Raw genomic sequence first — 14066 nt, forward strand, 5'->3', positions numbered from 1 at the left:
ATAACCTCACATCTCATAAAGACCATTCTTTTGACCTTCTCTTGACTTTATGCTTTACATCCCAACATCACTTGACCTCACAAACTCAGTCCTTACTGAATGTCACTCAGTAACTCTCCCTTGACCCCAGAGACTCATCTTCTCACTTGACCCCCAGAGAATCATCCTTCAAATGACCCCCTGAGTTTCACGCATAGCCTCACCTCTCACCCATTCCTGATCTACCATCCTACACATCCTTATCATAGACATGCATCCTATACTTCATTTACCCAGTACATTCAACATCCTTTCTCCACTCTCACCCTATTCTCCCTTCGTTCCTTCGTCTCTCACTGCCCGAGGACTCCCCCCCCCCCCCCCATTTGCCTCCAAGGACCCCATTTGACCAGCCAGGGAAATTCCCCTCTTGTTCCCCCGATCTATCATGCTACCAACCAGCACTCTCGTTTTCACAAATGCAAACGACAACTGCTGTGCTGTGGATGGACTATATAGCAATCTTGTATAATATATGAAATCACTGGCACTGTTATATGTTATTTATATCTCTAACTTATACAGGGAAATGTACCAATTTTTGCCGGTATCTGACGGTCTATATTTGGCTCAGCGCTTGTTTAAAACGTCATAAACTTGACTTGGATTATTCATCTTCAAAGAGACAAGGAATGTTTGCTTTATCTGTTTCAGGTGTGTCATAATACTTCGTTCGTGGGTGTGTACATCTATGTTAACACGACGAAAAATTAAAATACATAAATTCCTGATATCTCCTCTTGTAATTCACAGCTACGTAAGCTCGTTTGTCATTTAGTGTGTATGAATTTATGAAGAGTTATGTGTGCAGTTGTTCACAAAGTTCATATTCATGAAATAGTCATATTTGTTTCACTAGGGAAATTACATATATATATATATATATATATATATATATATATATATATATATATATATATATATATATATATATATATATATATATATATATATATATATATATATATATATATATATATATATATATATATATATATATATATATATATATATATATATATATATATATATATATATATATATATATATATATATATATATATATATATATATATATATATATATATATATATATATATATATATATATATATATATATATATATATATATATATATATATATATATATATATATATATATATATATATATATATATATATATATATATATATATATATATATATATATATATATATATATATATATATTTATCCCTGGGGATAGGGGATTAAGAGTACTTCCCACGTATTCCCTGCGTGTCGTAGAAGGCGACTAAAAGGGGAGGGAGCGGGGGGCTGGAAATCCTCCCCTCTCGTTTTTTTTTTTTTTTTTTTTTTTCCAAAAGAAGGAACAGAGAATTGGGCCAGGTGAGGGTATTCCCTCAAAGGCCCAGTCCTCTGTTCTTGGCGCTACCTCGCTGATGCGGGAAATGGCGAATAGTTTGAAAGAAAGAAAGATATATATACTTTTTTATACGTATTTGCCTTATCCAGTGGTTGCGAGGTAGCATTAAGAACAAAGGAGTGAGCCTCTCTCTCCGTCTTCTCAAGTATTTGATTTTATCAACCCTGGTATTCATCTACATATCTTACTTTCCACCTTTTTTTTTCCTCTGACGAAAATATCTTTTCGCAGTTTCCTACAACTGTTCCAGCAGCCGTCTAGGATAATGGAGCGATTTTCTCTCCTGTTTGACACCCGAGGCAAAATGTTACCCCTTAAATCCCACAAGTACTTGGCAAAAAAGAAGTGGGGGAAAACACCCTCCTTGCTGTAAATCCTCATAAAGGGACATTAAACTGGCCCAGATCCCACCAGAACACCTCAGGTGTTCGTCTGGCCTTCAAGATGGTCCTATAACTCACGCCTCATAACCAGCCATAACCAGACCTTCCCAGAAGACTCCTAACGATCCTTTCTGGTCAGGTGGGGAAGATCCTCCTCTCTCCGACACAAGTGAGGTGGACTTCGAGATATGTGTCGGCCAGGTCCCTCTCCACACTCTGGTGTTGTTTAGGTCATTTGTGTGAGTGTGTGGTGGGTGCAGGTGTGTTTACCTCGAAGGCCTTATAGACTATGCCTTATTAGTTGCCTTTACATTCTAATATGTAATTCCTTAATCTCCTAGATAGGTTATTAGCCTCTCAGTAAAAGCTTTCTTCGCTTCAGTCTCTTCGCACTGTCTCTCTCTCTCTCCCGAGAAAGAAACCTCACTTGATGCAGGTATTTCCATCCTCTTTTCCATGTAATAAACTCTCTTTTCCCTTGACGTATTTACTTACTCTATTTCCAGTTATGCAAATTAATACTCCAAGAGTTGCTCCATCTCGTCTAGCTTTTCCTTCTCGCCGTATTCTTTCCTCCTCCTTTCCATGTCATCATGACATATTTCCCAGGAGTCATCTCATTCAAAAGTCTCGTACGAACTCCGGTTTTTTTCCTGTAATACCATAACCGTTGCGACACTGAAGACTCTGTTGGCTGTACCATTTACGCTGGCGGAGGGAGGGGGTTGACGTAAGCCATCCATGACTCATAGCCGATCTTGGGAGGGTATCTGGCACTTCTTCGTAGAGCTGACCTGAAAAGGTGGTGTGTGTGTGTGTGTGTGTGTGTGTGTGTGTGTGTGTGTGGGGAGGTGGGAGTTGTCTGGTACCATCAGATGACATGGTATGTATCTGACACCATTATAGATGAGGTGTAGCGTGTCTGACACTATTATAGGGGACGTGGTTTGTATGACACCATTAGGGAGAAATGAGGGATGTGTATGAGACCATCGAGGTACGTTTGGTGCTTCTTGTGTCTCACCATCAGGGAAGATGTCTGATTTCTGCCACAATCAAGGAAAGTGAGATATTCCTAGCACCATTAGAGACATTAGAGTAATCCTGGGTTAAGCGAGACATGCTTAAGGGCAACAGCAAAAGCAGAGGAAGAAATTGATGAATGTGATAGTATAAATCATAGTGGAACTACCATGAAAGAAAATGGGAAACGGATAAATGAAATCACTGCCTCTCATTACCTTTCATTATTTCATTCTCTCATACATGTTATGTATATTCTCCCCCTACAATACATAAGAACTTCGTCCTTCACGTGAAAAATGTATAAACCCCACATACTCTATTCCCTAAGCTCCCTGTCAAATATTCTCCCAATTACCACAATCATATCTCTTACCTCACCCCTCCACATTTCTTACCTTAACCCTGTTTTTCCTTTGATGAAGACATTTACAACCATCACGAATTCTTGGTGTTGGGGAGACTTTAGGTGATACAAAAAAAAGAAAAACTCCCCTGGGGAGATAAAGTTACAAGTCATAGAGATAAATGAGACAACTTTTTTCTCCCCTCCCCCTTACGACCTTTTGTTTCATGTGATGTAAAGTTTCTGGTGGGCGAGTTGGGAGGTATTCCTCTCTCTTCTCCCTCTGCTCTCTTGTGACTCTGTAAGCCGTTGAGGTAATTGTATAGTCTGGGCTCTGTATAGAGCCTTTACTCTGGGCCAGGGAGTGACTCCTGCGGTGTTGCAGTCAATGTGAATAAAGTATCTTGGAGCTGAGAGAAGTGTGAGTGTATGTATGTGTAGAAGTGTGAGTGTATGTGTAGATGTGTGAGTGTATGTGTAGAAGTGTGAGTGTATGTGTAGAAGTGTGAGTGTATGTATGTGTAGAAGTGTGAGTGTATGTGTAGAAGTGTGAGTGTATGTGTAGAAGTGTGACTGTATGTGTAGAAGTGTGAGTGTATGTGTAGCAGTGTGAGGGCATGACTATTGTGATAGATCGTGTTTAGCAGTGAAGTGCCATGAAAAGCGTGACGCCTTATGTCCATTGTCACCGCTAGAATTCACTGACTGATTTCAGTGACTTCACCGAAGTTTGCTCTCTCACCTCTGCTAGACTTCACTGCTTGACGTCAATGACTCCGACGTCCTTTACCCAAATCTCTGTCTGTGTCCACTGCATTCCCTCAACACAATCGTAAGCTTTGCATTTACTTCGCTGTTCTTATCTTTCCATCTACCTCTCCTCTCTCTCTCCCTTACCCCCTCTCCCATCTCCATCAGATCCATCTCTCTGTCTCCCACACATCTCCACTAAATCCACCTCCACCTCTCCTACACATCTTCCTCCCTCTATCATATCACCACCAAACACACCTCTCTCCTTCACAGTATCTCCCTCAGTATCTCCCACGAGCTAGCCACCTTCTCCCACACATCCCCACGAAACCCTTCTCCCTCACTCCTCCTTCCACATTCTAACTTTCCTCATACGTCACTTACCACTTCCCTTCATCCTCTTGACCTAAAAGATTAACCTTTTACACCGAGGACCACTCGCGAGGACTTGGCTTCCCGCCTTCGTAGCTGCCAGAACCCGGATAAGCAAGCCTTTCCTCGCCCTGGAAAAACAAAATAGATGCGATCCTCTCACCTCTACGTAAGTTTGTGTACTCATAATCCTTTCCGTATGCCCATAGGGAAATCATTTAAAACAAGGAAGCCCTAACACTTTCCACCTTTTTTTTGTCACCTTTTTCTTCCCGAGTTTCGCCAGATGTTCTTAATGTCTACAGACTCTTTTATTTACTCGTTAGAATGGTCAGTAAAAGCACAAGAGGCACTGTTTCCTCTCAAGCTATTCGAAGGTCATGAAGGAAAATAAGAATATGCGTTACACTGAAAAGGACTCAAGTTCAGAGTGGAAACAGTCGAAGAAAATATTCAAATTCTGTACAATGTGAGACACAGACACGTTCGATACTAGATCAAGCCATTGTTAAGGTATCAGAAACTACCGACCTGCCAGATGCAAGATGTTGAGCATCCAGGAGTGATGATCACAACACACACACGTGATCAGATTAAATGGCTCGGAAGTGATCAAAATTATAGGCTTCACCCTCGTGGTCATACAGTCAGGCATGGACGTATATACATTTTCTAAGGTCCTGTCCATTTGTCCTGTGTATATATCTCTGGGTGTATATGGTATAAGATGGTAAGGATCAAAGTATGTAAACCATTGGTAAACAACATGACGTAATCTGTCGCGAAAAATAAACAAAATAAATATATTTACAACACCTGGAATACATATGTCATTACTTCAGAGACGACTGAATATATTTTACGGTATTTTTCTTCTCATGAATTGCAAACATACGGTTGGCAAAACGAAATTTGAAATTTTATTTTTTTTCTGTTTGAAACCTTTAATGTTCTGTATTGGCCAACAGCCATCGTGTGCCCCTAATGGTCTGTGTAACAAGTAAGTGTGAAAGGTTAGTGATCCATAGAGTGAAGGACGAGTGATGGCGCCACCTGGTTTACGATGGTTTATGGAGAGCATATAAACATTATCTGTTATAACTAAAAAACGATGATAAATCTGAGGTTAGTTTATTACAAAGAGTTTGATAAACAGTATCATGAAGTGATGTATTTTTTCTTTATTCTTAACGCTACAGTTCTGTAATGTAGTACGTTTTTGAACGAACGATCGCTGGTCATTACGACATATCTTAGCAACACACACACTTACGACACACGACACAGACGTTCAGCATCGCAACACCTGAGGAACACTAGCTCTTGCGACATTCAAGTCTTTGGTGGTAAACATCACCTGCTTACCCTACGAGGGAAGGAGGGTGTGTGTGTGTGTGTGTGTGTGTGTGTGTGTGTGTGTGTGTGTGTGTGTGTGTGTGTGTGTGTGTGTGTAAGTCCCCAATTGCTGAGGCTGGTGACTCATGCATGGCGTGGGGGTTTGCATTGGGGGTTGAGGACGACCCGAGGTTTCCCCTTCCTTCCAATCCAACCCCCCTCCTCTCCCCTACCGGGAGGCAGGGCATGTGGCAGGGTAGTAGTCACATGTCAGGTCGGGGGTTTAACTCAATTACCTCTGGAGAATGGACGGGACAAGGAGGCCTTAACGGAGCGTGTAAATGGCATGAAGCTCGGATCTTGCGGGGGTAAGACGAGGCTGAAGGGGGAAGGGAGGAAGGGGAAAGCTAGCATCCTGTAGACTTCAAGAATACGAGAGGGAAAGTTGGAGTTCCTGGGGAAAGTGATGCTTAATGTAAAGAAAACTTGTGACAGACCCAAACTGTTGAGAGGGACAAGACCACCCCTCAGTAAACATATTTATACTACCTACAACCTATACGTATGTAAGTCGTTCGTCACATTACTTTGCACATGTTTCTCCTGACTAACATGTTGATAAACATACGACACTCTGGCCATCTGAGGTAACCTCACTACCAAGCATTACGTCATCCTCTGCTTCTTCTTCTCCAATGTTCCTCTCTTCATCCATCCCTCTCTACCAGGCCGTGATGCTCCTCCCGTCTCTTGTCTGTTCGACTGGTATCGTTTAAGCCAATATGACAGCCCAGGAGTATTTTCCATGCTGTTGCTTCCACTAGTTTCTTTGTTGGAACCAGCTACTCGAGGATTGACCGTTACTGTACCCTTCTCTCCTTTGTGTTTCCCTCTTCCTGTAACCACCCAACTTCTTTGTGTGGGTGAAGACTGTGCAGAACATACATGGGGCAGTTGTAATGCCTTCAAGCTGCTCTCTCTCTCTCTCTCTCTCTCTCTCTCTCTCTCTCTCTCTCTCTCTCTCTCTCTCTCTCTCTCTCTCTCTCTCTCTCTCTCTCTCTCTCTCTTCTCTCTCTCTCTCTCTCTCTCTCTCTCTCTCTCCTCTCTCTCTCTCTCTCTCTCTCTCTCTCTCTCTCTCTCTCTCTCTCTCTCTCTCTCTCTCTCTCTCTCTCTCTCTCTCTCTCTCTCTCTCTCTCTCTCTCTCTCTCTCTCTCTCTCTCTCTCTCTCCTCTCTCTCTCTCTCTCTCTCTCTCTCTCTCTCTCTCTCTCTCTCTCTCTCTCTCTCTCTCTCTCTCTCTCTCTCCTCTCTCTCTCTCTCTCTCTCTCTCTCTCTCTCTCTCTCTCTCTCTCTCTCTCTCTCTCTCTCTCTCTCTCTCTCTCTCTCTCTCTCTCTCTCTCTCTCTCTCTCTCTCTCTCTCTCTCTCTCTCTCTCTCTCTCTCTCTCTCTCTCTCTCTCTCTCTCTCTCTCTCTCTCTCTCTCTCTCTCTCTCTCTCTCTCTCTCTCTCTCTCTCTCTCTCTCTCTCTCTCTCTCTCTCTCTCTCTCTCTCTCTCTCTCTCTCTCTCTCTCTCTCTCTCTCTCTCTCTCTCTCTCTCTCTCTCTCTCTCTCTCTCTCTCTCTCTCTCTCTCTCTCTCTCTCTCTCTCTCTCTCTCTCTCTCTCTCTCTCTCTCTCTCTCTCTCTCTCTCTCTCTCTCTCTCTCTCTCTCTCTCTCTCTCTCTCTCTCTCTCTCTCTCTCTCTCTCTCTCTCTCTCTCTCTCTCTCTCTCTCTCTCTCTCTCTCTCTCTCTCTCTCTCTCTCTCTCTCTCTCTCTCTCTCTCTCTCTCTCTCTCTCTCTCTCTCTCTCTCTCTCTCTCTCTCTCTCTCTCTCTCTCTCTCTCTCTCTCTCTCTCTCTCTCTCTCTCTCTCTCTCTCTCTCTCTCTCTCTCTCTCTCTCTCTCTCTCTCTCTCTCTCTCTCTCTCTCTCTCTCTCTCTCTCTCTCTCTCTCTCTCTCTCTCTCTCTCTCTCTCTCTCTCTCTCTCTCTCTCTCTCTCTCTCTCTCTCTCTCTCTCTCTCTCTCTCTCTCTCTCTCTCTCTCTCTCTCTCTCTCTCTCTCTCTCTCTCTCTCTCTCTCTCTCTCTCTCTCTGTGATAAACCCACCCCAGCCACACTCGGCTGGGAACCGTGGAACTCCTGCAGACATCTTCAATGCCTGTGATAATCCAATTAGTTTTGGCCACCAATTACTGTTGACATTGTCAGGCAGAGATATTGGTGCTTGCTTGTAAGCAAGTGATGCTTGTTGACGCTCGGGCGGTGCTGCTAACACCAGCTGTTCACACTTAACTTTGGCTGGCCCTTGCTCCTGCCTGTTCTGGCCCCGGTAATATATCCTGGGGGGTAAAACAAAAAATGGTATATGTAACTACACATCAACACTACTATGGTCCAGGACACTAAATATCATACAACTTTATGGTGGCCATAGTAACAGGGACGTGTTGGCACAGGAAATATATCCACGAAATGTTTTATTGGTTTAGAGTATTGCATCTATATGTAAATAAAGGTATGTGTATGCATTATGCATGCTTTCCTACATATCCGTAGGCAGACAGCTAGGAAATTTGGTAAACACTGTCTAACATATTAAAAAACTATGGATTTCGACACAGTTAGTGGAGGGGAGAGAATAATTTAACTATGCTGCTGAATAATTACAGAGCTGTGTATTTCGTAAAGTTAAGTATATTGGAATTTAATGCATAAAAATGCATTGAAATAGCCGTAGCTTAACCTCAAAGCATATATTGGTATGTTTGTCATCCTCATGTTCATATTTTGCAACAAATTGGCACAAGGACATATTAACATGGCCAACACGCACCCCACACACAAGACCACACATAAATCTACATAGGAATGCCACTGGATGTTGTCTATGCCTTCCCAGAAGCTCATTCCCGGAGGTGCATTCCCAGGAGCGCATTCCCAGAAGCGCATTCCCAGAGGCGCATTCCGTGGAGCGCATTCCCATAAGCGCATTACCAGAGGCGCATTCCCAGGAGCGCATTCCCAGAAGCGCATTCCGTGGAGCGTATTCCCAGGAGCGCATTCCCAGAGGCGCATTCCATGGAGGGCATTCCCAGAAGTGCATTCCTACAGGCGCATTCCATGCAGCGCATTCCCAGGAAACATAATTGATTCTTGGACGTTATAGTTAATATAAACGACTCGTTCTAAAGCTCCTTCGACGTCTCCTGCAGTATTTCGTTATCTTCCGATATTTCTGCGACAGACTGAGAAAAATAAACACATCCTGAGATGCTATTACGTGGCCTTCGTACGTAAATACTTCATGCATCTCATTGATATGCAAATTTCCAGTGTGCATCACTTTCGTTGAAGGATGAATATCTAGGTTATTAAGATACCTCGCGTTCATCTCATGATATGATCGTATCCCTTAGCAAAATGTTAAACACCCATATATATATATATATATATATATATATATATATATATATATATATATATATATATATATATGTCTGTGTGAGTGTGTGTGTGTTGCTACACATCGCTTACATGTGGTTATACCGCGAGTGAAAATTCTCCTTTGATGATGTTTTTTTCGTCTTCAATGGACGGAAAAGAGTATAGTCTCGTTGAGGAACTTCTCACTCCAAAGACGTCCATCTCCTCCACGTAATTGAAGCGCAGCCTTGAAGTTCCACAACCTCAAAGAAAAAGATCCTAGGGTTGTTTGATTACATATATATATATATATATATATATATATATATATATATATATATATATATATATATATATATATATATATATATATATATATATATATATATATATATATATATATATATATATATATATATATATATATATATATATATATATATATATATATATATATATATATACATATATATATACTAGTAATGTCACTTGTGTTGCTTGATTATATTTCAATGTTGTAAATGTAATCTTTTCCGTCCAACGAGTTGAATTAGGCGTAATGGGTTTTTTTCGGCGAGAAAGTCTACGGTTACCGCTACCCACGTTTCACTACCACGGTCCTAGTGATCGACACGGGTTGCGCGCGAGATTTCTCGATCTCTATTGACTGATTTCTTCCACTGTGGGTGGTGATACAGGAGGGAAATGTATGCTAAGGTGAGAGGTCAAGTGTCACGTGCGAGACACAAGGGTAAATATGGTATATATGCATTTTTTTTATTGTGAAAGGGAAATCAGGCGACCGGAGTCAACACGTTTAAATATAAATACCAGCGCTCTTGATACAGCAAGAATGTTGATATTGTTTTGGAAAAAGGTAATTTTGATTTCAAAAATCTTTACACACTACAATGTAACCCTGATAGTTCGAGGAATGGTTTCCTTTGATCAGGGTTGTATTTGAAAGACAGGTTATGAGACTGGATAGGTTAAGTGGGGCTAGAATTAACCTGGAAATAGTTTTCTGTACTTTCGCAAGTCTATCCAGGATAGTAAAGAATTATTTAGATTAACCTGTTCTGTTATGATAGGATTGGACTTACCCAGACGTCTGGGATGGATCTATCCCAAGCTGTGATGGGATAGATATTCCAGGTTGGGATAGAAATTGCCTACCATTACTGGATAGATAACATATGATTGAAAGTGACTGATTTTTTATGCCAGGATGGCAAAATACCTTGCAGTTCGAAATGAATATTGTGATACAGTATGATGGAATGGGTGTTGTGATACAGTATGATGGAATGGGTGTTGTGATACAGTATGACGGAATTGGAGTTGTGATACAGTAGGATGGAATGGGTGTTGTGATACAGTATGATGGAATGGATATTGTGATACAGTATGATGGAATGGGAGTTGTGATACAGTAGGATGGAATGGGTGTTTCTCGGTAACGTGGAATGGCAAAAGAACTTTGAAATATTGGAAATAATGTATCAGAAGCGTCCTTTTCTTCTACTCCCACAAAGGAGAAAAATATAGACTTTGCTCTGATAATTTCTATTCACACCGTGGTTCAGTCTATTGTCCATTCATGAGTATGTGATAGAGTGTCTTCTTAAGGATGTTAGTTGATAGAATAAACAATAGACAGATATAAAAGAAGAGAATCACCTCAGCAGTTCAAGTAACGGGGATGACAAAGAGAAACATGTGGCTCCAGAAACTGGTCAGACAAATATGAATCATCTTCACGTTTTTTCGTTTAGGAATCACTGGAGAGGGAATAGGTGGCATGAACCAAAATCCCTCTTACCCATTACGCCCCATTACACCCATTTTTTACCGCCCTGTCCTCACAATGGCTCCAGCAAGGGTTGAAGGATGTACAAAAGTTTTCCAATTAGCAGTAAGGTTATTGAGGACATTCAACGAGACGAGAATAACTCGAAATGGATCAAATTGTTTTAGCCAAAGAAATTTGTCATACGTTCTTCCTAAATCTAAACATTTTACCTCTAAATCAAAGCTGAAATATCAATGCCATGTTCGTATAATGACTCATAAGGGAACCTGAAATCAAGTTAGGATACTTAAGCTGACAACATGTCGTAAATCGTAACTTAGCGTCAGAGCAAGTAACCTGAAGCAACGTCACAGAACGTAACTTGTACGTCACTGTATATTGCTTAAGCGTCACAGAACGTAAATTATCCGTCACATTACATAAATTCATGCTAGAGAGAGAGAGAGAGAGAGAGAGAGAGAGAGAGAGAGAGAGAGAGAAGAGAGAGAGAGAGAGAGAGAGAGAGAGAGAGAGAGAGAGAGAGAGAGAGAGAGAGAGAGAGAGAGAGAGAGAGAGAGAGAGAGAGAGAGAGAGAGAGAGAGAGAGAGAGAGAGAGAGAGAGAGAGAGAGAGAGAATGATAATGAATTGATAAGATGATATGAGAAAGAGCAGATCACGTAGGTCAAGCCACAATATATATATATATATATATATATATATATATATATATATATATATATATATATATATATATATATATATATATATATATATATATATATATATATATATATATATATATATATATAAACAGGCCGACAGATGTGAGTTATAGAGAGGAAAAGACACATTTCAGCTACCATATCGTCAAACGGAAATATCTTATGCAAAATTCAATTTGTGTTTTCAAATGGTCGACCCTCAAATCTCCGTCCAGAGACGATGAAAATTAGAAAAGTGTCCCAAAACTTGTGGGAAATAGGATCGTTATTAGCTTATACGGGAAGGCTTAGTGCATTTTCTTATGCAAATATTCCAGTGAACAGACTGGAATTATTCAGTGGAGTATATCAGCTGGTTGGTGCCTCATTTAGGCTAGAGGTCATAGCAAGGGTCAAGGGGTCATTAATAAGCTCATTACACGTTCATTCCATGTTCTGCAGACCCTGGATTTGTATGAAGAAAGTCAGATGTTGTGTTACGCTTGTGTTCCCAAGAAGAAAACTATGCACGAAATTACAGGTACGTGGCACACACACACACACACACACACACACACACACACACACACACACACACTCTCTCTCTCTCTCTCTCTCTCTCTCTCTCTCTCTCTCTCTCTCTCTCTCTCTCTCTCTCTCTCTCTCTCTCTCTCTCTCTCTCTCTCTCTCTCTCTCTCTCTGTATATATATATATATATATATATATATATATCTTTTATCAACCCCACTATGAAGAAAGCTTGAGAAATATATTCTTTCATTTCTTTCACTGGAGTTATGAAGATTCTATCAAAAGGGAATCATTGTAGCTCAGTAATATTCATCAGTATACAGGATCATCCAGCGTGATAACTACTGTTGCCATCTGTTAGTGCAAGCCAACAACAGAAGACCAAACGGGAAACAGTAAGTGTTGTGTGGTATAATCGGATTGGTCCAATGCTCCATTATGTGCTAACTCGTTCCAGTCTGTAGCACGCTCGTTGGTCGTTCGGTGCGTGTGTGTGTGTGTGTGTGTGTGTGTGTGTGTGTGTGTGTGTGTGTGTGTGTGTGTGTGTGTGTGTGTTTGTGTGTGTGTGTGTTCTTTCATGGAGGGAGACTGAGCCAAAAACCTGCTAACTTGTAAGGCTGTAGTGTTCCCAGGGGACATCCACCACGACACAGTTAAGCCCACGAGACACGACTTCAGCTGTGCAAGTTAAGACGACGACAAGTCTTTCCGCGCCATTTCACTGAGCGTGGGAGCGAGAAGATCAATGCCCAGGAAGATGATCGCACGATAAAGGTTATGTCGTAGACTAGACGTAAATCAATATGATTATGGCCTTTATACCGATCAAAATATGTCTTGACTAACACTCTCATGGTACTGAGATTCGTCTGTTCCTGGTGATGTGATGTAACAGAATCATGAGACAGTGAATGAAGGGATTTATTTACGAACTACAGACCCACTTTGTGCAAAGGTCCTCTTTATGTGTCAACAAACGGCTCAGCCAGTAGGCACACTCCACTCCAACCATTACCATTATGTGAAGGGAGTTGGCAAGAGACATTTTCCCAAGGTATGATATGAAGGCCAGCAGTACTGTATGATATGATGGCTACTGTATGATGCGACAGACCAACAGTAGTGTATAAAGGGCCATTATTGCTGAGACGGACAGCAGTAGTGTGTGACGGCGTCACGAGAGAGATGAGGTATACAATCAGTTATCTGTTGAATCAGAAATCATCAGGACACAGTGATCCAACAGCTTTTGGGACCAGAGATTCAGTATGAATCAAAGTATATAACATTATGAATCATTTAGACTATAGCCAAAGTTCCCTTGCTCTAAATTCATACCAAATTGCTTTATATCCTTAACCCAAATGCTGGTATCTAATAACACTCTGTGATTATAAAAGTACTTGGATATTACCTGAGAGTCTAATTAAGCTTGGTTGAGTTCGCTCCCTTGCTGGGATGACTCCCTTTTACAGCTTATCTGTTTCGTACATCAACATCCATAACGTAAAGACGGGTTTGGATGGTAGGGTTGGAAGACGCACCGGGAAACAATGATATTTTCCTCCAACAGCTTGAATAGCGTCTCTCCGAGGTTGTCGATAACGCTTATGGTCCATTACCGTCTTGCGATTTAAGGAAAAGGTCAGGAGGGAGGGTTGCAGTAAGATGGTCTGGAGTGAAAGGGAGGTTAAGCTCTGTGTGTGTGTGTGTGTGTGTGTGTGTGTGTGTGTGTGTGTGTGTGACGGTGACGTGGTCTGGAGGGAGACAGGGTAGCTGTGTGTGACTGTGACATCGTTGAGGCAGATGTATGTAACAGTGACGCGGTCCTGGAAGTGAAGGCCAAATCTCAGAATATAATGGTGAAGTGTGTAGGATGAGACAGAGAGACATACTGAAGAGTGTCAT

Source organism: Panulirus ornatus, chromosome 71 (genome assembly GCF_036320965.1).
Source record: "Panulirus ornatus isolate Po-2019 chromosome 71, ASM3632096v1, whole genome shotgun sequence".
NCBI classification, from domain to species: Eukaryota; Metazoa; Arthropoda; class Malacostraca; order Decapoda; family Palinuridae; genus Panulirus; species Panulirus ornatus.